General features: G+C 43.8%; 1 protein-coding gene across 2 annotated transcripts in view; it reads left to right on the forward strand.

Moving 5' to 3' along the window:
• SLC22A18 (solute carrier family 22 member 18) overlaps positions 1-25,788 on the forward strand; it is a 144,599-nt gene that overhangs the window by 32,028 nt on the left and 86,783 nt on the right. The gene's annotated exons all lie outside the window — the stretch shown is intronic.

Raw genomic sequence — 25,788 nt, forward strand, 5'->3', positions numbered from 1 at the left:
GAGGAGCTGCATACTGGTGGTGGATGGGACCAAAATATGTCATCACTGCCTTCTACTCCCTTGTCCTGTTCTGTTTCCTCCATGACCTGAGCAGGCTGGCCGTGGAGGAAGAGAGCAAAGCAGAGCAGCCAAAAGAGCATTCCCCTCTTTGCTGCGACGGAGATGTTTCCCGGTCAGCTAGCAATGTGTGGAGGGGCTCCTCATAATCTTCTCCTTGGCTCACTAGAGCACTAGTGAAGAGTGGGCTGCTCCTCTGGGACAAACAGCAGCTTCAAGGGGCCCAGATGCCTTGAGGGGCACTCCTTACAGAGGAGGCTTCCCTCGTCAGCCCAATCTGCATCTTTCCTGGCTGTGGAGAGATGGAAGGCACTTCCTCTGGCAGTACAGAACTAATCAGGTTGCGACACAGAGCTCTCTGCTTTGTTCGCCTGGTATAGCTGGCCATGGAGGAAGATCCAGGACTCCTTGACACTGGAGATAAGAGAATGGGAGAGGGGAGGGGAGGTAGTGAGTCAGTGAGATGAAAATGTGGCATAGGGAGAGTCATGGCTCGATTCAGAGGTCTGGTGGGCCAGATTTGGCTGGCAGGCTGGAGATTCTTGATGAAGGTGCTCAGTGGGGAGTTTCAGGCAACAGCAGCAGCAAGGGAGAAAAGCTGGGTAGTTGAGGGAAGAGGGAGGCTTTGGGATGGATGAGGAAGGTCGAGTTGAAGGAGCAAAGGCCACAGGATTTTCTGCCAATCCAAGGAAATAACTACATAGATTTCTTTATTTACCAGAATGTATATTTCATTTATTTATTTATTTAATTACGCTTTTAAACCGCCCTATAGCAACGAGCTCTCAGGGCGGTGTACAGCAAGATAAAACCACATTTAAAAACGAACAAGTGTGGAGTACAACATACAATATAAAACATATTTAAAGACAATATAGAATACAAATAGAATAAAAATACAATTACAGTTAAATTTAAAATAAAATTAAATTTAAGCTTAAAATGCCTGGGCGAAGAGGTAGGTTTTTACCTGGCGCCGAAAAGATAACAAAGAAGGCGCCAGGCGTATCTTATCTGGGAGGGCATTCCATAATTCGGGGGCCGCCACTGAAAAGGCCCTAGATCTAATTGTTGTTCTCCGGGCATCCCTATGAGTTGGGACCTGGAGAAGGGCCTTAGATGTCGAGCGCAGTGAATGGGTAGGTACATAGCGAGAGAGGTGTTCCATCAGATATTGCGGTCCGATGCCGTTAAGGGCTTTATAGGTAAGAACCAACACTTTGAATCTGGCCCGGAAACATATAGGTAGCCAGTGCAGTTGGGCCAGAATAGGTGTTATATGGTTGAATTTCTTCGTCCCAGTAAGAACTCTGGCCGCAGCATTCTGCAGCCCTTAATGACTTGGTACCTGGATACTTTAAGATCTGTCTCCATCCATATGAGGTTATCATCTGTGGCCTTGCTGCATTTCTCTCAACTTGAGGAGCTGATGGTGGTGTCAGTTAGCCTTGTCCACTGTGGCTCCTCCCCAACAGAATGGCTTGCCAAGTGAGATCAGCCCCATACCTATACTGTTTCAGCTAGCTGGTGAAAGCAGATGGCTTAGTGGGGTGCCTCCGCTCCACTACATATGATTGGTCACATTCCTGCTGCTTACCAGGAGACAGAGGTGGAGGTAGAGGTGGTGGTGAGGTTGGCCCAGCGGAAAAATAGGTAGGATAGGATTTTAAAAAATTTGATGAACGTGCATGGAAACCATTCCATGTGGCAAGCTTTTCATATATATATATTGACTCATGTAGAATTTGCAGATTTTTTCACTCCACTGCAGGTGTTCCCAAATCAGAGGAATGCCTCCATGCAGTGAAATTTAAGTAGCTACCCCACAGCCACTTGATAATCTGAAACAGCCGTTTGTGTCAAATGCAAAAAACAACAACCCTCAGGGCATTTTTTTTTAAAAAAAACCTTCTGATTGATTTAATTACTGCAGTGTTTACCTTTTTTTAGCCTAATAAAGGACAAACCATTTAGCAAATTCTGTCACTGGGCTGACTATGTCACCTTTTTAAACAAAGTTTTGTTTATGTAGCATTGTGATGACAGTGGATAATTCTGCAGACTCACTATTGCTGGGGATGGCCTAAAGTTTTGAATAGTTGGGCTATGGATCCAATTTTACTTAAAGGAGTTCACGGATACTTAGCCTTAAGTCTTCTGAATGGATAGATATTTATGAAACAACAACCTTTTTCCTGATTTTCCAAAGAAATGCAGGATTTTTAAAGGCTTCTGATAAAGATTGTAAGAAAAAAGAAGAAGGAAGGTTGTCTTGTTCAAATAGCATATAAATTTGGCAAGCATAATTCTTGCCCTCTCTTCTCCCATCAGCAGCGGAGACTTTTCTGGAGTCTACCTGGTTGTCCTGACTATACTATCCATAAATTCCATAATGCAGTGCAATGTAAGAACTCACCATGTAATGGGGCATGGGTGGATAAGTGCCACATATCTTCTTTAAAAATATGAGTTTGTCACTTATTAGTTTCTTGACATTAACTTGCATTTTAAGCTGTAAGGACACTAGTCGCCAGAACAAAGCGTTTCCATTAGCTGCACCTGGCGGGGAAATGGGATGATCTGCAAATCTCTTTGAAGCTCAATGAAAAAAACCAACAACTGCACTGTAGCTGCTCCCACCAGGTTTTACAGCAAAAAGGGCTGGGGGTTGACTAGCATTGTGTGTCCCTGTTTTCAGAAGAGAGAGGTGCAGAGGCACTGGAACCGGCACAACAGTGAGCGTGTTTCTACCCGAAGATACAGAGAAGGAAGAGTTAGGAATGTGGATGATCTGGATTTTGTTGAAAAAAATCTTTCTCTCCAGGGAAAGGAATAAGATAAACCTTGATGTTGCATGCATTTAATAACTCATAACTTAAATCTGTTCAATTCTAGAATATTACAGAAAGTGTTTTTACTAGTGGACTATGATGCATCTCAGTTAGGGCTGTCAGGTGAAAAAGCTGCTGAAACTCCTTTTCTGCACAGCTATTAAAGGTGCAGGAACTCTGTCCTCCTTTTCACCAAGCCACTCTAGTGTAAGAAAAGTTATGGATCACTATGTTTTTGATACTTACTATCTGGCAGTAATATGTGTATGTGTGTGCGTTAGCATGTCTTTTAAAATAATATTGAAAATAATAGTTTCCTTTCTACAGTGTATGGATTGCATAAAACAATAAAGAGAACAAAACAATAAAAGCAGCAAATAAGAACACAGAGCAAAACACAATTAGCCAATAACTGCATAAACGCAAACTGCCTTGAAAAAAACTTCATGAGTGGCCTTTGCTGCATTTTCAAAAGTACCTTACAAGTGACTATTCTTATTTAAACTATGATTCTGGGACTACCTGCTCCTGTGACATTGTGCTATTACCCTGTAATCCTATACATGCTCAATAACAAGTAAATCTCACTGTATTTCATGGGGCTTAGCCCCAAGGATTGCAGCCTTTGTTCCCCAAAAGTAGCTAGCCACACTTGGTTTCCTGTATTCTTTGTCCTACAAGGGTAGATTGCTGGCATCTTCTAAACAAGCCCTCCCTATCCAGAGCTCTATGAGTGCTCTGATGTGCATATGGAGCTCTTTAAAGTGTGTGTTGACATTGTAAAAAAGCCTTATTGGGGGGGGGGCGGAGGGCTGTAGCTCAGTGGCAGAGCATCTGCCTTGCATGCAGAAGGTCCCAAGCTCAATCCCTGGCATCGCCAGGAAGGGCTGGGAAAGACTTCTCCCTGAAACACTGGAGAGCTGCTACTAGTCAGTGTAGACAGTACTGAGCTAGCTGGACCAGTGGTCCAGCTCAGTATAAGGCAGCTTCCTATGTCCCCGTGGAAGGCAAATGGAGAAGGCCTGGCAGTGGACAGTGCCAAGAGCAGAATGGACTTCCTGTGAAAGAAAGGATGGGATTGGGCTAGCTCTGTCCCCTCCTCTTAACACATTCCAAAGTGTTACAAAAAAGGCCTCATTTGTATTTATGATGGTATAATTTTCTCTCAAGTCCTACCGGCCTTCTGTTGTTTGATAAGAAGAAATGTATTCATGCTTTACTGTTCTGGAATGGTTTTTCTCTTTGTTTCTTGTGATGCCATAGGGAAAGAATGTATCTCAGATTTTCTGCACACTTTGCATTTTCTTTTCCAGGAGACATCAGTTTACACTATTATTCAAGTATATGTGAGACATTGACACACTTGTGTTGAAATACAGAGGAAGATAATTTTTGAAATGTTCTTGGTTCTTAAGTGAATTTTAGGACAGTCTGAAGGGTGTCAATTTAGTGTTGTGTTGAAACCTTTCCTCCAATTTTTGAAACATTTTTCCCTGACAAAGAGGTTTCCATTTCTCTGTCTCTTTCTGAGGACTCTCTAGATTTTTAAAAATAATTTCTTAATATTGGAAGATGCAGAGTTGAGCTTACAAACACATTCACACCATACATTTATTCCACAATTATTTCACTTTAAACAGGTGTGGCTTCCCCCAAAGAATCCTGGGAAATTTAGTTTGTGAAGGGTGCTGAGAGTTGTTAGGAAACCCCTATTCCCCCTCATAGAGCTACAATTTCCAGAGTTCTCTGGATAGAGGGGCTTACCGTTATACCACTCTAGCAATTGTGGGGGGAAATAGTGGGAGAAATTTTCAGCACAGCACTACTAGAAATGCACCTAGTGTCAAATGGAAAGTGTAGGAAGCAATCACAGAAGGGAAAAAGGAATAATGGGGCAAGATATTTCATGCTCTAACATGGTTGTCTGTCTTGTTGAAGCTACAACAGTCATGCACTACCACAGAGACGTCAGCAGGCATCAGGACTTACTTGACCTCCTGTCACTGGCATTGTTGCAGCTTGCATACTATGAGGATGAGGGGAGGAGCAAGGTGGCAGCAAGTTCAGTATGGTGCAAAGGCACCAGTGGACCTAATCTGGTACTCCCATCAGTGCATTTGCACTGTGGCAACCTGGCTGCCACCTTACCCCCCCTCCCAGGAATCCACAGCAATACAGGTGACAGGAAGTCGGGCTGCCCCCCCTCCTGACTGCTACTGCACTGAGTGGATAGTTGGTAGAATGTTGGCTGTACAAAGAGAACCTGTGCAGGCGTGAGGTTTGCTGTATCAATGTTATTTATATGAGACAATGTATAATTGTACAGATTCAGTTCCATTTTGGAAAGAAGTGAAAAAACCTACAACCCATGTAACATCAAGCACATATTTATGGGAAATGTGTGAAGATTAATAAGATGGACAAAGAATGACAAAGTAAAGTGTCAGTAGCCTGCCTCACACAGCTCCTTCTTTCATAGGGCTTGCATGGGGTTTTAATCCCAGCTAAATGGTGCTAAACTATCCCAGCTAAACTATCTAGGTACAGAACTAGACTGGGAGCCTTTTGTTGTTGACAGCTTTGTCCCCTGCGTCGCTGGGACATTCCGTGCCATCATACCTGCTCCGCCAATTGGTGTCAGAGGTTTTTTACACCTACAAGTGCAATGCGATATTGCTTATTAATTAGGTGAGATGGGGTGACATTCATACTTGCTTACAGAAGGCAGTTCTGCCTCCATGTTTCTTTCCTGTAACCTAGCAGTAACTGCTCTTGAGAATTCTCACAAAATTCCTTCCTTCTCTGTCACGTTGGCAGAATGGAAAATCTGTGGGTGTTTAAAGGGGTTACGATTGGACCATGGCTGGAACAGGGCAAAAGGCTCGAGCTCTCTGCTCTGTTTCTAAACAATTTCGCCATTCTGGCTTAAGAAATCTCTTTTTCTCTGTGTTACAGTAGAAATGCTGGTATTTCTCAGCCTGGAATGATTGTGCTGATTAGTCAAGCAGTTTACATTGGTGACCCAGGGCACAAAAAATCCTTTGTTCTTGATGACAAGGCATTTTGGAGACTGAGGTTCCCATGGCTAGTGGCCAAACCATCCATAAAGTGTACTGGAATTTCAGCAGACTGCTGTTGTATGCTCAAGATTACACCATTCTGCGGATCATTTACTCCAGAAGGGCTACCATACCCTGGGTCTCTCATTGCACATTTATTTATTTATTTATTTATGTACTTACTTATGAATATAAGCAGGTCCCTACTGGATCAGGCCAAGGGCCCATCAAGTCCAGCACTTTGTTCTCACAGTGGCAACCAGATACTCATGGGAAGACCGCAAGCAGGATCTGAGTGCAACAGCACTTACATTATTTCTAGCCTGATCTTCATTATTAAAAGCAATCCCCGAGCAGGTTTCAATCACACCAAATAAAAATATACAATAAAACTATCAGATAATGAAACTATCCAACCATAAACCCCCAAAATAGCACTGATCATCACAGCAGCCAACTCAGAAGCCAATAGCTCACCCAAAGGATTGGGGAAATAAGTCTTTAATTGATGCTGGGAACTAGAGTCAGCACCATCAAAATTTGGGAAAGGAGGGAATTCCATAATTGGGGCAGCTGTAATGAGAATGTCCTCTCATACTTCATCACATATTGAATTTCAAGCCAATGTGGTACTGTCAGAAGGGCATTCCTGGTAGATCTTAAAGTATGGGTAGGTGTACTGTATATGAGAGCAGGTGCTCCATCCAGTATCTAGGTCATTAGTATAGGGCTTTGTTAGCTTGGTAGCTTTAAGGCAGCAAGTTCAGTTCTTTCAGCACAGCTTGGTAGGCTGTCCTTGAAAACAGCCATGCTGCAGCACGCTGCATGTTCTAGGCCAACTTCACAGGCAGCCATGCATACAGCACATTGCAATTAACCAGTCTTTAGATTACTAAATCACTGTGCTTAGTAAGGTTCAGCTGTAGCTGATGGTTCTAACTGAAGCTGGCAAAAGGTGTTCCTCACCATGGCAGCCACTTGTGCCTCCAATGACAAGGGCACCCCAAAACTATACACCTGCTCATTTTTGAGGGAATCTGATCCCACCCCGAACTAGCAATCTGCACAATTTCTGGACTTGGGAGACAACCACCCACAGTGCCTCTGTCTGATCAGGATTCAGTTCATACACACACGCACACACACACACACACAGAGCACCCCGGCATTGGTGCACCTGCACAGCCTCTCCTGATTCAGATGGTATAGAGAAATAGAGCTGGGCATCATCAGCTTACTGGTGACATGAGACCTCACTCCAGATCCCCAAATTATCACTCCCAATGGCTTCATGTAGATATTAAAGAGCACTGGGGACAAATGTTTTGATCACTAACACTGCCACACTTTAAAGTGAAAGTATAGCTCAAGGGAAATGCTTGTCTAATATCTTACACTATAGAGATGGCCAAATTGTGGCTTAAGAACCACATACGCATTGCAGTTTAAAATATAAGAAACAGCCTGTATGGGAAGTCCCAGTTTAGGATCATGGGATTCCCAGTTTAGGGAACAGGGCTGTCCTCCCATTACAAATAGCAGATATGGGGAAGGCCCTGTTCAAGTCAGGAGCACAGTGGGGGCACAGTGTTAAAAATCCCTTCCTCTACTCCATGGTCCTTAGTCAGTTCAAGGTATTGATTTTTTAAAAACTGTGCTCACCAGGGACACCTCATGACAAAAGTCATATCTAGGTTTGGCTCTAACTTGAGTATGAACATTGCCATGTACTGGCCACCAAAACAGCCCTTCTGTCTGATGATGCTGTGTACTGAAGCAGTAATGTTAACCTGTGTCACCCAATAATGTGTGGCGTATGGACACCAATGCCAGCATGCCAATCCTAGGGAGATGTGGGCACTGGAGTGCATGCTTCATATGCTGTGTTGTCTTGTGGGATAAGGAGCATTTTATTATCACTTCCACAGCAAGTGCAACCATTAGGGTAGCCACTTGTCCTGCTTTACAGTGTTTGAGGGCATCCACTGTTTAAAGACTGCCTGGTCCAATTTCAAACCAAGAATGAAAAGTAGGAACTTTGGAAGTTGTCCATCAACAACAGATAGCACCTGGACAGCAGGCTGAGCAGGCACACCGTCTTCCCCATTATAGTGAGATGTATTTCTGTTTAACTTATAACTCTGATAATTCTGCTAAATTGGCCCGTCCTCTTTCAAAGGAGCCAACCATACAGCATGGAATGATGTGTGGTTGCAAGATAAGGCTGCTTCAGTCATTTAAAGAGTGCCCAAACGTTCATGATGGTTCTTTTTCATTAATATTATGCAAAATCTGAGGGCCAGGAGCTGCAGAAACTTAACTGTTCTCTGGGAAATAGAGGTTACCCGGCTGTGGTGAGTTCTGCAGCACTTATAGAAAGCATTGGGCAGGTGTGTACACACAACAATGGCATATATCACATTGGCACATGTGTACACATGTTGGCATATATCATGCTGAGAAGGTGAATGAACCCCCTTATGTTGATCTTCCAGTGTGATATATGCTATCTGCCAGCAATGTCCTTCTGCATTCTACATAGAACAAACAAGCCACTCTCTGTGCAAAAGAGTAAATGGACATTACTCTGAGAAACAGTAACATTCAAAAGCCTGTAGAAAACATTTTGGTAAGTGACTTTAAATTAGTTATTGTGGAGCAAAGGAACTTCAAAGAGACACTGCAAGGTGAAATGGCTGAATTAGAATACGTCAGGAGTGTTAATGCTATCATTCGTGGTCTGAACCAAGACAAAGGATTTTTAGCACATTAAAATAACTTACCTATTCCAGGATGTCTCTGTCGTCAAAACCTGTTTTATGAGTTACCACTGCTAAGTACTGTACGTTATTATCACTATGGGTACTTTTCTGCTTTTAATTTCCCTCTGACCTCACTTTTCACAATCCCCCCCCCACTCAGCCACATGTATCCTGCTCCTCAGTATAAAATCTCATGCGTCTGATGTAGTCCACAAAAGTGTATGCCATAATAATTTTTTAGTCTTAAAGTTGGTACCAGATTCTTGGTTCATTTTGCTGGAAAACACTAACTGCCACTCCACTGGAATTTGTGGAAGTGGAGGACTATTCAGTGACTCCATCTGGGATTTTGGTTTAATGACACCCCAGGAAATGGGGCGGGGGAGCTGATGTGAATGCACTCTAAGGGCAGCCTGAAACTGGATCTGTAACATGTATGGCTTTACTTTTTCTGTTTTGACTTGCTTTCTGGAATTTAATAGGGCCAGACCATTTGAAAGTACAGGTTCTGGATGCTCTTCTCAGTTTCAGCAAAACATTCCATTCCATGGTCCCACCTCTCTTTGCAAGAGAGTGCTATTTCTTTAGGTTCTCAGTGACAGAGCACACATACCTCACCCTACAATTTCCCCACTGGAATGTGCTGAACAAGGACACAAAGCTTTTTCTTTTTCTTCTTTTCTTTTTAGGCAAGAACTTCCAGAAGGGTAACTGGGTTAGTCTGTTGGAGAAAAAAGAATCATGTGGCACCTTAAACACCAACAGATGCATTGGGACACAAGCTTTTATGTTTTCAATCCCACTTCATCAGATATATCTGACATCTGGTGGGTCTGGACCATAAAAGACTATGCTACATAAATCTTTTGGCAAGTCTTCTTCTTCCCTGAATCTTAATTAATACTCGGGGTAAATATTTATGACTCTGTATACCATCCTCATTATTAATCCTCTGACTGAGGGGTGAGAACCTATCAGCCTCCAGATGTGCTTGGACTTGAACTCCTATCATCCCTGAACATTGGCCATACTAACTGGGGCTGCTGGAATTTGGAGTCAAACTGAAGGGTCACAGGTTCCCCTTCCCTGCTCTGAGCAATAGCTTTCTATGCAAAGTATTATTGTATATCGTATTTATGAATTTTAACTCTCCTTCACAACATAATTTATTTTTCAGTTACACTACAATTGTTGTTCAACACTGATTTATAATGCCCAGGCTGCAATCCTATACATATTAACTTAAGTGAGCCCAACTGAACTTACTTCTGAATAGACCTGCTTAGAAATGGGTTGTCAGTTCTGTAAACCAGCATGTTAAGCTAAATTCAGTCCTAGTAGTTTCATGGAAATAAATAAACCACAGACTCTATGTGCATTTGATCCTTAATCTGAAAAAAATGATTTGTGGCGCTTTGTTGTGCTATTGCCTTCCTATATCTTCTTGCTCAGTTTAGTTGAACTATGATTTCCAAATGGCTTAGTCCAGCCAATAGTCTACTTGACACTGAGGGCAGCAGGTATGAGGGACTGGCAGCTTTGCACTTAAATCATAAACATATTTACTTGGACATTAGTCTTTTCATTTCGTTGGAACCTCCTTCCAAGATGACCACAACAGGACTTCTCATTCCACTGTTGAATGGGCAGTTTGATTTCACTCAGTGTGCATATTAGGAGCACAGTCTTGGGGCATACCTTCACTATAACTTGATATCTGTTTTACACCTGATTGTCACAGCTTCCCACAAAGAATAATGGTAATAGCAGTTTGGTGAAGGTCTTGAGACTTCTCTGTGTGAGACAGATAAAGATTCTTCAAACTAGAGTTCCTAAACTTCTTGGGGAAAGTTTGTCTATGGTGTAGATATGATTTAGAGCACAGGCTGCCAACCTTTTTAGGCCACTTGACACATTTGGCATTTTGAGAAAGTGCCATGGGTGCTAGTCACAAATTGGCTGCCACAGGGCAAGGCAGAACACAAGACGGCTGCTGTGGAGGTATGGCGTAACACAAAATGGATGCCACATCTAAACGAGCAGAAAAAGAGACAGGACCACAAAATGGTGTGGGCAAGCCCCCATCAGCTTCACCTCAATGGAAAAAAGCACCTATATCAGCCACCACTTCACTTGCTCAAGAGAGAAACATTTTGCACCTCTCCTCTGTTCTAAAGGGAGAGTGGGTATTCAGTCTTGGAATCCATTGAAATGTAGACATGTTTAAGGGAGAGTGTTCAATGTAGGTAAGGCCAAGACAGCGCAAACAGTCTCTCATGCACTGCAGATTTTTGAGGGGATATTTATTGAGGCCTCTCATAGGTCCCATAGGAGGTGCTGGTGAGCGTACTAGCACCCAATGCGTGCCATGTTGGCAATCAGAGTCTCGCTAGCTTTGTTCCTCTGGTCCTAACAGAATATTTTCCTTCCTCTTTTGTTTATTTAGGCAGAGAATGACATTTATTGTGTGCTTATTATGTTTTACTGCTGTGTTTTGTTTTATTGCCTCTTCTTATCTACATTCTTTACAAAGTTAAATTGAGCCCTGAGCTTTCTTTTGCAGATTTTTTAAAAAATCATAATAGTTTGTACTTTTTAAAAAACCAAACATCCATTTTTCATTTTTCACAAATCTTACCCAACAGGCTCTGCCTCATTCCACCGCAATCCAATGCTTTTTGACCCTCCCCCTCTTCACCATTCCTCTTGCCATTTGAAAACCACAACATTTTTCTTAACAATCAGACCTCTGTGGTCCACATATTAAATGTACTCTGTTTCCATGGCTTAATCCAGGTTTCAATTTCACCACAACTCTCATGTAAAATTCCCATCAATTACCATTGCCTGCCTTTGAGTATGAGTATGCCAAAGGTATGTGAAGCATCCGAACAATGAATGCTTCCTTTGCAGCTGAGACTCACCATGGTTTATGAATGGCTGTCTCCATGCTCGCTACAGAGTATATACGACTCATGCCCAAACTTGCTTTTACCTTAGCATTGATGTGTTGCGACAGTAGGGTAGGAAAAGGTGGTGTGAGGTGTGATTTGCCGTATGGCCAATCAAACTACCTTGGGTTAAATGCTGTTGAGTAGGAAAATTGGAGAAAAGGATGCTTGAAAAACCTACTTGCCCTCTCCCCTTTCATGCCTCTGTTTATCCATAGAGAAAGATTCCTTATCAGTAGAAGTAATCCAATAACTTTCTTCTGAGATATGGTATGAGTTTTTAAGGCAGGGGTTACCAGCATAGTGCCTTCCAGATGCTGTGGAATACAACTCCCATCATCCCGGATCATTGGCCATGCTGGATAGGGGCTGATGGGAGTTGTAGTCAGGACTGGCCATACCATTAAGCAGAGTGAGGCAGCGGTCTCAGGCAGCAGATGCCAGCTGGTGGCATTCCCCTTGAGTTCCCTATGCTAGCCTGCTCTGCACATCATAAGCTGCCCTGCTGCCTTCAGGTTCAGTTAAGGATATTGTCCCAACAGCAGCAGTGAAGTAAGTTTCCATTGCTAGTCCAGTCAAAATCTGTTTGTGGAATGGAGAGCCATCATCTTGTCCTTCACCTCAGGCAACTAGATGTCGTGGGCCAGGTTTGGTTGTAGTCCCAAACAGCTGGAGGGCTTCATGTTGGCTACACCTGCTCTAAGGGCTCAGATAATAATGGAGCAGCTGCATTTGGATTAATTTAGGCTGCAGTCCCAGTCACTCTTGCCTGAGAGTGAACCCCATTTGAGTAGAATGGGATTTACTCTTAGTAAAATGTATAGAATTGGGCTGCCTGTGATCATTTCTTTGTCCTGGGGTGGAATGGTGGGTTTGATGAAAGGGAGTTGTGGTTCTGGGTTTTGTTTACAGCTCCACCACATTTACTTCCTGCCTTTAGGTCTATTGTCTAAAGTCCGTGTAAATTAGTTTTCATCTACATGGTGCATCATGCTTTGATGTGCCTTAGCTGTTGGTATTTTTAAAAGTAAAACTAATAAATGGTATTTAGACTTCCTTCACCAGCAGCCGACTCTTATAGATATGCAAAAGAATTGGCCTTGAGAGATTTACGAATATAAAGGTTTTTTGTTTGCAGTGTTCCTTATGTCACCGCTCAGTGATGCAAATGTCAGCCCCATGGAAGGGCACAGAAGAAAAGCCTTTCACATCACTGCCTCATTCTGGAATATTCTCTCAGCTCTTTGATCTACATGAACATGGCCTAGCTGCCAACTAACAAGAGAATTTCTATGACATTGTGAAAGCAAAACAAAACTCCAAACAACACAAGATGAATGTTTCATCCAGACAATATGTTCCAGCAACTGCCAAATTGTTATTCCTTTGGCCACAGGCAAGGACAGCTGTCCCGTTTCCCCGGAAATTTCATGTCAGGGTTCATGGGTTCATTCCAGAGCAGGAAATTATGCTGTTGATTTCATACGTGGTGCCTACTGTGATGCAGGAGCTGCATGCTGTGCCTAATGAGCTGAGGGGAAAGGACAACAGGAAATCATCTTTCCTTCTGCAGTACTAGGACTTGGGTCACATCCACACCATACATTTTTTAAGGGTGCAGAGAGTTGTTAGGAGAACCCTCATAGAGTTACAATTCCCAGCACCCTTAACAAGCAACGACTCCCAGGATTCTTTTAGGGATGCCATGACTGTTAAAGTGGTGTAAATAGTGCTTTGATTGTATGGTGTGGCTGTGGCCTGAGAAGAACCCTATCTCAGGAAAACACATGATGCTTCAAGAAGCATGCACTTACCATAAAGACTTCTTAACACAACAAATAAGAACATAAAAGCCTGCTGGATCAGGCCAGTGGCCCATCTGGTTTAGCATCCTGTTCTCAGGTGGCCAACCAGGTGTCTATGGGAAGCCTGGAAGAAGCCACAAAATACACAGAAAAAGTCACTACCCGAATTTGCAAAGGAAAATGAAAAGCACTGTGGCATGCAGCTGAAATGAAAACTAGCAAAACAATAAAAACGAGTACAATGACTGTGAATCACAGAATAGATAAATATATTGAGAGGCCCAAAACATGGGACCTGAAACAACAATATGTAACAATGCAAAATGCTGTCACAGTGAATATAGTAACAGTGCTATGTGCGCGCATCTCTGCCATGAGCCAAGATGGTGGCAGAGGGTTCAGCCCTTTAGGGAAACCTCAGCTGACATATTGGTTAACAGCAGCACCGTGCGTGCAACCGCACAACAGCCAAGAAAGGTAGGTTGAGCAAGGTAATGGTGGCGGCTGTGAAGCTCTCGCTGTGTGATCTGCAGCAGCGATCCTGCCATGAATCGCAGAAGAGGAGCACCGGGACCTGAGGCAGGCTTGTGCCCAAGGGCCCCGGCATGTCTGGGGCTGGCCCTGACTGCACTGATCATTTTATTTTATTTATTTCAGACTGGGCCGGTTATAAAGGGCGGCCAGGTGGGGCACTGGCCAAGGGCCCCTGGGGCTACAGGGGCCCCTGTGCTCTCCTTCCGCAATCCTCAGCAGCAATCCTGCTGCAGATAGCAGGGCAGGAGCTTCAGAGCTGCCCACCATTCCCCCGTTCCACCTACCTTTCTTTCTGCTGTTTTTTGCGGCTGTGTACGCTGTGCGTGCAGTGCGCGCCGCCAAAAAAACAGCACAGAGAAAGGTAAGTAGAACGGGGAAATGGCAGGTGGCTTGGGATCTCCCGCCCTGCGGTCCACGGTACCAATCCTGCCGCGAATTGCAGAAAGGGAGTACTGGGGCCCGGGGCAGGCTGGGGCCGGCCCTGTTTTCAGATATCTGTATATCACTTAATATCCAGAATTTGAAAGCAGTGTCGGCTGGAATAGGAAAGTCTTTGTCAAGTACCTGAAGTTCAGCAGGGAGGGGGCTTGTCTACTCTCAGTCAGGTGGGAGTACCACGGGATTGGCCCTGCAATACTGACTGCATGGCTTCTGTCACTGTGACATTATGTTGAGGGCAACATGGAGTTAGACTAAGAACTGCCCCCAACATAGAATTAGACGGAGGTGTAACTCTTCACACTGAAACAATGAGCTCACACCTTCTTTGTGTTTCAGACCACGTGTGCTTATTCCTCAAGAACACTCACTGGTGGTTCTAATCATTCAGTTTTTGCAAACAATTAAATGAATCTGTGTTCAAATTTTGAATCATACTGGTGCTCATACAAGAACCATACTTTGGTGCATACCGAAGCAGAAATCCCTTTCCCTAAATAAAGAAGTAACAGAGCAATCCATGTGCCGGGAAGCTGGTAGAAGGGGTGGTGGTGGTGGCAGAGGAGCCGTCGGAAAGCTCTGCGAGATCCTGCTCCCGCTTGGGAGCCGCAGGCCTGGCTGAACACCGACTCCATCGGGAGCCATGCACATGAACTGGCCAGGAAGCGCCAGCTCTGACAAACTGGCCTCCCAGGGGGTAAGCACTCCCCTTAGGCCTCAATTGTTTTGGTACTGCACTGGCTTTTTGGCCAGTGAAGTTTGAAGGGGCATTGGGACCCAGGGGAGGGGAATGTGAGGAGAATCTCACGTAAGTCCCCCCCATGGCTCTGCCCCCCCCGCTTCTGGAACACCCCGTTTTCATGGCTTCCGCCAGCTCTCCATCCGCTGGGCTGGCCATCCTTATTGGATCCCCAGTGGTGCTGGCAGGTGCAGCCACATCTCCACTGCGGTGGAGGGCTGCTGCTGGCAGAGCCCGGCACAGCCAGGAACCTCCCAGCACAGCCGGCACTCTGCAGAATCCAACTCACCCCAGCACTGTGGAAAGGTGAGTTGGATTGCATTCTAAGTGTGTGTGTGTGTGTGTGTGTGTTTAGTCAGTTGGCCTCTGTTGATAACATTGCTGCAGTTATTATGAGTTACAAAAAGTTACCCAGATAATTGATCTTAAAATCCACTGTTCTTTTACAATTTCATTTGAATATATTGAAGAGCAAGCATTTAAATTTTTCTAGAATCTTCCACCCCTGCCTCTGAAAGCTAATATCTTGCCCCTGATAATAATTCTTTTAAACTGAAGAAGCTATAGTTTTAAAACTGATGGAGAATGTGAGATAGATATATTTCACAATTAAGGACACCTTTTATCAAATAAACCCCAAATGGGCATCTGATGTGTGGCAGGTCATACATGACATTAGCAATGAATGGCAGCTGGCCTCTTTCTAATTTCTTCCCCACTTTTTGAACCATTTCAAATGCAATTGCTGTGTGGCATAAGGCTTTCATTGACTCTGAACTTTATCTCAGATGCAGAGGAATGAGGATGTGATTGTCTTGTTGCTGTGCAATTTAGACTGACCGCAGAAAGGAAGCTGGACATGTCCAGGCTTGCTGGTCTCAGCCTTTGCCTGATTTGCTTGGGGAGGTATCTGTCATTGATATCCCCCCTCTGCACCAAGAACAATGATAGGAATTTTTAGTGGGATAGGGGATCCTAAGTCATTGATGACAGCAGGAAACCATCCCCGGTCACAGAAACAATTTGTTCCTTCATTTATAATCCTGAGGGAGTGGACAGCCCCTAGTTGTGAGTGACCTAATTTCCCACCCTGTAAACCAAGAGAGCGAGACACATAAACAGTGTGCTGGTTTGCTCTAAGGGTACCTCCTGAATGGCACTATTTAGTGTAAGGGATTCAAGTGCATACCAGGAATTTAGGTTTGCACAATTAAAGTGAAATAAAATGCTCTGTAGCCCTAGCAGAACAAGCCCATTTAAAAAAACCAAACGAGACCTTTTGTGGTTAGGAAAGTGACAGAGAAATGCACTGAAAAGAGTGGGATGAACAAACGAGCAAATCAACCCACAAGCAAATCAAGATGAATGCTCACTGTCATATAACTTCCCCAGTAACAAATCAGAAAGGGGTGAAAGCTTTGTGCAAACAGGTCAGGTCTGTTTCAGCTACAACTTAACCACTTCATGAACATGCCACTCTTGATTTCCCCCTCTTCAAATGTACTTTTAGCCTACCAGGGTTTAGGGAACACAACAAGTAGTCTTGTTGTGCCACTTTTAAAAACTAACATTTATTATAACATGAGAAAAGCTTTCATGGGCTATAGACTACTTCATCAGATGCATTTGTCCAAAAGACATTGCTGTTTGTGTTGCAACAGACTAATGGGGCTACTCTGGAAAAAATCTACCACTACATTTACCACAGTTTGCATGTAATCATTAGTTGGGGATTTTCAAGTTACCTGTTAATTGATTATTAATCCTCATGTGTTTTTAGAAAGTTTGCACAAAGGCTGTGTATTAAGCATTTGATACCTGACATTTGTTACCCAGATGATACCTGAAAGGTCGTATTACCCCTTGTACACCCAGTCGATCACCGTGCTGTGCAGGTGAGGGCCTCCTGAAGACACTATCTTATCAGGAGGTCGGTTCCGGCAACATAGGAAGCAGACTTTTAGTGTTGTCGCACCTACTCTTTGGAATTCCCTCCCCTTAAATATTAGACAGGCACCATCTCTATTATCTTTTTGGTACCTGCTAAAGACCTTCCTCTTTCAACAAGCCTTTTAAGTAGAGACGTTATCACAGTCTGTGTCTGTGCTGGAATTACTTTTTTAGATGTTTTTTAAGCTTTTTAAAAAAGATGTTTTTAAATATACTTTGTGTTAATATGTTTTTAAAGATGCTTTGTTTCAGTATGTTTTTAAAGATGTTTTGTTTTAATATGTTTTAAAGTCTTTTGTTTTTAAGATGTTTTAGAGTAGTTTATAGTGTTTTTGTTTGCTGTCCTGGGCTCCTTCTGGGAGGAATGGCGCAATATAAATTTAATAAATAAATAAAATTTCTGATTTGTTTGTGCAGACATTATATAATACTGTATTGCGTTAAGCGATGGTTATCCCATACTTTCTAATGCATTTTCCCATTACTTTCCTTACTGCAAAAAGTCCAGAGTTTTTATTTGTTTGTTGTGTAAGAGTGCCAAATCCCCATTGATTGGGCAATCTAAATTTGCCAGTATAAGATTGAATACCACCCACAAAATTGCAACAATCTGAAAGTGGCCCAACAGCGCAATTTCACCTTTGTCTACTCAGATGCAAGTCATATTGAATTCAATGGGACTTACTTCCATGTAAGTGAGGTTAGGATTGCAGTTTCAGTCAGTCATTTGTATCATCCTGCCAATGGTGAGATTTTTCCACTGGTTTTCTAAGAAGAACATAAAATATATTCACTAATAGGCAAAAAAACCCTTGCGGTTTAAGAACGTACCTATAGCCCACAGATATTTCTATCAAACTTTAACAAGCAGGGAAATTGGGCAGCTATAGTGAATGCACCAGGGGAGCAGGAGACCGGACCTCCTCTCTGAGATATTGGACTGCCCTACAAATTTGTCAAAAAAGCAAACACAGTTTGGGTTGGTCTTTCCCAGTCCAATCTACTTCCTGTGTAGCTTGGAAGAATTTAGTTGTTTTCTCTCAACTAAACGACTAACAGAAGATTCCTCCTAATGAATGTAACATAAAGGGCCTGTCCTGCTCAGAGGAACATGTTACCAAATTCTTCCAAGCTACACAAGAAGTGGATTAGACTGTGAAAGACCAACCCAAATGGTGTTTGCATTTTTACAGATTTGTAGGGCAGTACAGCATCTCATTTCACAATATCTCAGGAAGGAGGTCAGGTCTCCTACTCCCCTGGTGCATTCACTATAGCTGCCCAATTTCCCTGCTTTTTAAAGTTTGATAGAAATATCTGTTGGCTATAGGCATGTTCTTAAACTGCAGGGGTTTTTTTTTTTTGCCTATTAGTGAATTTCTCTGCTTTTTAATCCAGGAGGTAAGAAATGGGATCCTGTGCAAGTTTGCTGAGAATGGATTGATCATTTGCATGCTTATTGAGTTCAGTGGGATTTACTCCCCTGCAATCATGCTTAGGTTAGGTGAAACTGACCATAGGGGATGAGGGGGGGGAGGAAGGGCAGGGGTAGGGGAGGAAGAACAGAGGGGAGGAGGGGGATGGGAGCAGGCAGGAGGGGGAGGGGAGGAGGAGGGGAGGTTTGATCATTTGCATGTTTATTGAGTCCAGTGGGATTTACTCCCTTGCAATCACGCTTAGGATAGGTAAAACCGACCATGAGGGGGGAAAACGAGAAGATGGAGGGAGGGAGGGAGGGAGGGAGGGAAGGAGTGGGCAGGGGAGGAGGAAGAAGAAAGAAGATGGAAGGGGAGGAAGAAGGGAGGAGGAAGGGGAAGGAGAGGGGAAGGACAGGAAAGGCAGGTGTGACGCCCTTCCCTGGCTCTCCCTGTCAGGTTCCTACCTGCTCGTGGCTACTGCCTTTCACTAGGCACCACCAGGGACTCCACCAGTCCGGACTGTCCTTTTTTATGATTTCTCTCTCCGCTCTAGCACAGATCTCAATAGATCCCCCTGCTAGGCAGCACCACCAGTCACGTTCTACAACCAATGTTCCCAGAGACCTTGCCTGAGTCTCTCTATCCGGTTACATTTGTGACTGCGTGCCTATGCTGTTCCCAACCCCCTTGTATCAATGCAGATAACTCATAACTCGGGGTTGCTCTGGATACTTATAATGTTATCTTCTCCTCTTCACCGCTGCCACCATTTGTTACTGTTTCCCTTCAGCCTTGGTCATTACCTTACCCTCCCTTCTGGTCTGTGAAACCCCAGCCAAGGATCAGGCCTTCGGTAAACCAAAATAGTATTTATTAAATAACATTAATAACAAGATAACTTTGATAATGATCTACAAGCTTATGGTTTCATCTATTACTCTGATATTTGACTTATTACTAATCTGAACTCCACCTCCCTCTTTCTCCACACTCTCCTGACATACACCAACTCACACCCACCTCCCAACTCCACCAAAACAACCCACTAACGTCCACCAAACACCTCTCAAACAACCCACCAACGTCCACCCAGATTCAACTGTCATCCTTCCATTTATACTCTCAGCCATCCAAACACTCAGCCAATCATCCAGCATTCTACTGCTCATTTACTCCCCCTCCTCTTTCATTCCACTTACCACATATCTTCTATACAAACAGCACTTACCATATATACATTAATACAGGAACATCACATCCCCCCCCCTTAAAAATAACGGCAGAGTATTATTCCTGCTCTAGGATTCATACGCCGCATTAACAATAAAACCAAGTCTTTATGGGGAAAATGTCTTTTTTTTCCCCTACGTCTACGTCACGTCACTGCAGTCCCAGCCACCTGCCTTGACAGTCCATCGGCCAATACATTGTCCTTGCCTTTGATGAACTGGAAGTCCACTTGATAGTCTTGTAGGGCCCAGGACCACCTCTGCAGCATAGTGTTATGGTTTTTCATAGTCTGTAACCATAACAAGGCCCGATGGTCAGTCGTCACCGTAAATCTTCGTCCCCACACGTATGGGCGCAACTTGTTCAGTCCCCACACGACCGCTAGGCACTCCTTTTGGACCGACGAATAGTTTTTATCCCTCGACGTCAGCTTGCGATTCAGATACGCCACTGGATGTCTGGTGCCTTCTCTCTCCTGCAGCAAGACGACTCCCAGCGTGAGGTCCGACGCATCTGTAGCCATGATGAATGGTTGCTCATAGTCTGGTGCTATTAATATAGGTCATTGGCACAAGGCTTGCTTCAGCAGATCAAAAGCCTTCTGACATTCATCCGTCCATACCACACGCTCAGAACACTTTTTCTTTGTCAACTCATGCAAGGGGGTTGCGATTTCCCCAAAATCTTTCACAAACTTTCTATAAAAACCAGCCACACCTAGAAATGCCCTAACTTGTTTTTCAGTTAAGGGGATAGGCCACGATTGTATTGCCTCCACCTTGCTCCATAAGGGGGTGATTTTCCCACTCCACACCTTATGTCCTAAATAGATTACTTCCTTCAGCCCAAACTGGCATTTCTTAGCTTTTATTGTGAGGCCTGCTTTTCTTAATGCCTCTAATACTGTTGTCAGGTGTTGGACATGCTCAGGCACCGACTTGCTAAAAATGGCCACGTCATCTATATAGGCCACTGCAAAATCTGACATGCCTCGCAACACAGTATTGATTAGCCTCTGAAACGAACTTGGTGAGTTCCTTAGTCCCATGGGTAAGGTCACAAACTCATATAACCCATCTGGTGTACTGAAGGCAGTTTTGGCTCTGGATTGCTTGTCTAGTTCCATTTGCCAAAATCCCTTACAGAGTTCTATTGTAGAGATAATGGTTGCTGCCCCCAATAACTCTAGCATTGCGTCTGCCCTAGGCATAGGATACGCATCTGGGACAGTAATTTTATTGATTAGCCGATAATCAATGCAAAATCTTGTCGTTCCATCTTTTTTCGGAACCAGGACAATACTTGAGGCCCAGGGACTGATGGATTCCCTGATCACTCCTAGTTCCAGCATATCTTCGACCTCCTTTTTTATTTCACTCAAAACTTTCCCATTCACACGGTACGGAACGGATCTGATTGGGGCATGATCTCCAGTATCAATGGAATGTTTGGCTATACTGGTTCGGCCAGGTTTATTGCTAAAGAGATTCCCATAGTTTTTCAAAACTCTCAGAATCTCTTCTTTTACTTCCTCCTTCACCTCCTCTGACCATTCCAATTGATCTACCCCTCCTTTGTCTTTGCTTTCCTGTACCAAATCCGGAAGTTCAGGCCCACTTCCCTCAGGGAATAAGGTAACTTGCAACACCTTTGCATCCCTGGTATGGTAAGGCTTTAACATATTTACATGAACCACTTTGTTTTTGTTTAATTGGTCTGTGGTAATTACATACGTCACTGTGTCAAGCTTTTCTCTTATGGTATATGGTCCCTCCCAGTTAGCCTGTAATTTATCATGTTCCCTGGGTATGAATGCCATAACCATATCTCCCACATCATACACACGTTCCCTGGCTGTTCTGTCATACCAGTAACTTTGCTTTTCCTGTGCTTGACTCAAATTCTTTTGCACAACTTCCATCATCGATGTTAATTTGCTGCGGAAGTCTAATACAAAATCAACTACAGATGTTTTGTACTCTCCCAGGGTTCCTTCCCATGATTTTTTTAACAGTTCCAAAGGTCCCCTCACTTTTCTAGTGAACATCAGCTCAAAGGGTGAGAAGCCTGTTGACTCCTGAGGGACTTCTCTGTACGCGAATAAGAAGCACCCCAAACGTTCATCCCAGTCTTGTAGGTGATCTTGAACATAACTTCTTATCATGCCCTTCAGAACCCCATTAAATCTCTCAGTCAATCCGTTAGTGGCTGGATGGTAAGTGGTGGTCTTTAGATGTTTTAGACCACAACACTTCCACATACATTGCATCACTTCTCCCATGAATACACTGCCTTGATCCGTCAGCACTTCATGAGGGAAACCCAGCCTCATAAAGATTTTTAACAAAGCCTCTGCCACTACAGGGGCTTCTACGGATCTTAATGCTTCCGCGTCTGGGTACCTGGTGGCAAAATCCACCACCACCAATAGATATTTCTTGCCATGCCTTGTGGGTTTGGAAAAAGGGCCCACCAAATCTACTCCCACTCTATAAAAGGGTTGTCCAATTATAGGAAGGGGCTTTAAGGGTGCCTTAGTCTTTACTCCACTTTTTCCCACCTTTTGGCATATACCACAAGACAGACAATGTTGTTTTACATCTTTGGAGATATTTGACCAATAATAGTGTGCAGCCAATCTCCTCTTGGTCTTTTTTATTCCCAGATGTCCTGCACATGGGACATCGTGGGCTACCTCTAGCAATCTGGTTCTGTATTTGCTAGGTACTATCAATTGCTTCACTGGTTCACATTCATCCTTTCTCTCAGCAGGCATCCACAGTCTATATAAAATCCCATTCTCACACACAATTTGATTCCTCAGCTTGTCAGTAAAGGGAATCTTTTGTGTCAGGGCTTGCTCCTTTATTTGCTTCAAACTTGTATCCCTATTCAGTTCTTCCCTGAACTGCTCTTCTTCTTGACTAGAGACCATTTGATACAAGTTGTTTCTTTCAGCAGGCCTTCCAGGGGTTGCTATGGTGACCGTAGGCTCGAAAACAGGTTCCACCCTGTTTCCTTCAGCCCCTTTTAACATGGCTTCTGTTTCTCTGCCAAGTTGTTGTCTGGTTACCCCATATATTTTTCCTTGTGCCCCCATTACATCTCTTCCCAGTATCACTGGTTCTTGTTGTTGGGCATTAATACCTACTTTATATTTTCCCTCTCGGCCTCTCCACTGCATTTTCACTAGGGCCATGGGTAAGCTTTCTGGTTCACCCCTCACTCCTTGGATAGTCACCGTTTCCTGAGGCAACATTTCCTCAGATTTTACCAAATCTGGCATCAGTAACGTCTGAGCGGCACCAGTATCAAGCAATGCCCAATAATTTGCCCCTTGAACACACACTTCTTCTCTTAGACTCGAATCAAAGTCTTTTACTTCTGTCCAGTTTATCTGGCAGAACTGAACCTTTTTGGTTGTTAGATCTTTTGGTTCTGTTTTTACTGCCCGTGCCTGAGCAGGATTACTAATGGGGTTGGCAACCTCACATTGAAAACGTAGGTGCCCCGGTCTACCACATTTATAGCATAATTTCTCCTCCATTTTAGGGTACACAGATCCACTCTGGGGTGTCCTGTGCCCTTCAGATTTTACTGGAGGACTAACTCGCTGTGGTACCACATCCTTTCTTCCGCCATTATATGGTCTGGGTTTAAACTCTCTTGATGTTTTCCCCACCCAGCCAGTTCTATTGGAGGCAAAGTGATCCGCCATCTCTGCGGCCTCCTGCACCGATGTAGGGGAACGGTCTTTGACAAGGAGCCTTATTTCTGGTGGTAACTGATGGAATAATTGATCCAGTATCATGAAGCTTTTCACCTCTTCCACTGACTGAGCTTTGGCACTACTCATCCACTTTCCAAATATATCCATCAACTTTGCTCCCAGTTCAACAAAAGACCTCCCTGATTGGATCTGACAGTTTCGGAATAACTTTCTAAAATAGTCAGGTCCCAGTCTGAATCTTTTGTATACTGCCTCTTTAAACTCGGCATATGTGACGGGCTTGTCTGAGGGGAAATATTGGTATACCTCTGCCAATTCCCCTTTGATCAGGTTTGATAAATATTGCATATATTTATCCTCCGGTAGCCCCCACAATTGAGCCGCTTTTTCAAAAGTGCTGAGGTAAATTTGTGGATCTTGTCCCGGCTCAAACACTGCAAAATCTTTCGGTGTAACCTTTATCTTTGTTTCATTTCTGTCCTTTCTTGTTTCATCAGAATGAAACTTCTCTCTTTCAAATTTTAACTTTTCCACCTGTAATTCAGCGTCCAATGCTCATTGCTTCTCCCTCTCCTCAAACCCCATTCTCATTCTCTCAATTTCCAACTCCCGCTGTTTTTCTTTCTCATCCGCTTCAAAGACCCTCTGCTTGTCTTTCTCATCAGCTTCACTCCTCAATCTCTCAGTTTCCAACTTTAACTTCTCTCTCAAATACTCTATATAAGCGGGGTTGCTTGAGTATCCTTCTGGGGTCTCTTCCCTGACAGGTTGTTTTTGCTGGACAGTTGTAAAAGCTATTAGTGCTACTCTCAGTTCATCTACCCCTTTACCCTCGTGAGGTAAATTGAATGTTATGCACTTCTCCACCAGCTCCTCTCTTTTCATCTTTATATAATCAGCCATGTTTTTGGAGTTCACTCACTCTTTGCCACACACTCTTTGCCAGTCACTCTCACAAGTAATCTTTATTTGTTATTTCTGTTTGCCACACCACTTTTAGGGATTCTCTAGTATTTGAATCTGGATTCTCTGTTGTTCGTATCCCACCGCTACAGCCACCACCTGTGACGCCCTTCCCTGGCTCTCCCTGTCAGGTTCCTACCTGCTTGTGGCTACTGCCTTTCACTAGGCACCACCAGGGACTCCACCAGTCCGGACTGTCCTTTTTATGGTTTCTCTCTCCGCTGTAGCACAGATCTCAATAGATCCCCCTGCTAGGCAGCACCACCAGTCACGTTCTACAACCAATGTTCCCAGAGACCTTGCCTGAGTCTCTCTATCCGGTTACATTTGTGACTGTGTGCCTATGCTGTTCCCAACCCCCTTGTATCAATGCAGATAACTCATAACTCGGGGTTGCTCTGGATACTTATAATGTTATCTTCTCCTCTTCACCGCTGCCACCATTTGTTACTGTTTCCCTTCAGCCTTGGTCATTACCTTACCCTCCCTTCTGGTCTGTGAAACCCCAGCCAAGGATCAGGCCTTCGGTAAACCAAAATAGTATTTATTAAATAACATTAATAACAAGATAACTTTGATAATGATCTACAAGCTTATGGTTTCATCTATTACTCTGATATTTGACTTATTACTAATCTGAACTCCACCTCCCTCTTTCTCCACACTCTCCTGACATACACCAACTCACACCCACCTCCAAACTCCACCAAAACAACCCACTCACGTCCACCTAGATTCAACTGTCATCCTTCCATTTATACTCTCAGCCATCCAAACACTCAGCCAATCATCCAGCATTCTACTGCTCATTTACTCCCCCCTCCTCTTTCATTCCACTTACCACATATCTTCTGTACAAACAGCACTTACCATATATACATTAATACAGGAACATCACAGCAGGTATGATCATTTGCATACTTTTGGAGTTCAATGGGATTTACTCCTGTGCAATCATGCTTAGGATAGGTGAAACTGGAGGAGGGGCAGGGAGGGAGGAAGAGGGCAGGAAGGGGAGGGGGAGGGGAAGAGATTGGGTGGATGGACACTAGGTAGAGGGGAGCCCCTTGCCTTTCCAAAAGGAAAACATTGTGAACAGTATCAATTTTCAACATTTCCCACCCTTTTTTATGCTTCAGCAAGCACATGTAGTCTCCCACCCAAATTTAAACCAAAGCTGTCACTGGCCACATCTACACCAGACCTTTATTTCTCTTTAGACAGTCAAGGCTTCTCCCAAAGAATCCGTGGGAAGTGTAGTTAGTGAAGGGTGCTGAGCGTTGCTGGAGAGACCCTGTTCCCCTTACAGAGCTTCAATCAG

This window comes from Rhineura floridana, chromosome 2 (assembly GCF_030035675.1).
Source record: "Rhineura floridana isolate rRhiFlo1 chromosome 2, rRhiFlo1.hap2, whole genome shotgun sequence".
NCBI lineage: Eukaryota > Metazoa > Chordata > Lepidosauria > Squamata > Rhineuridae > Rhineura > Rhineura floridana.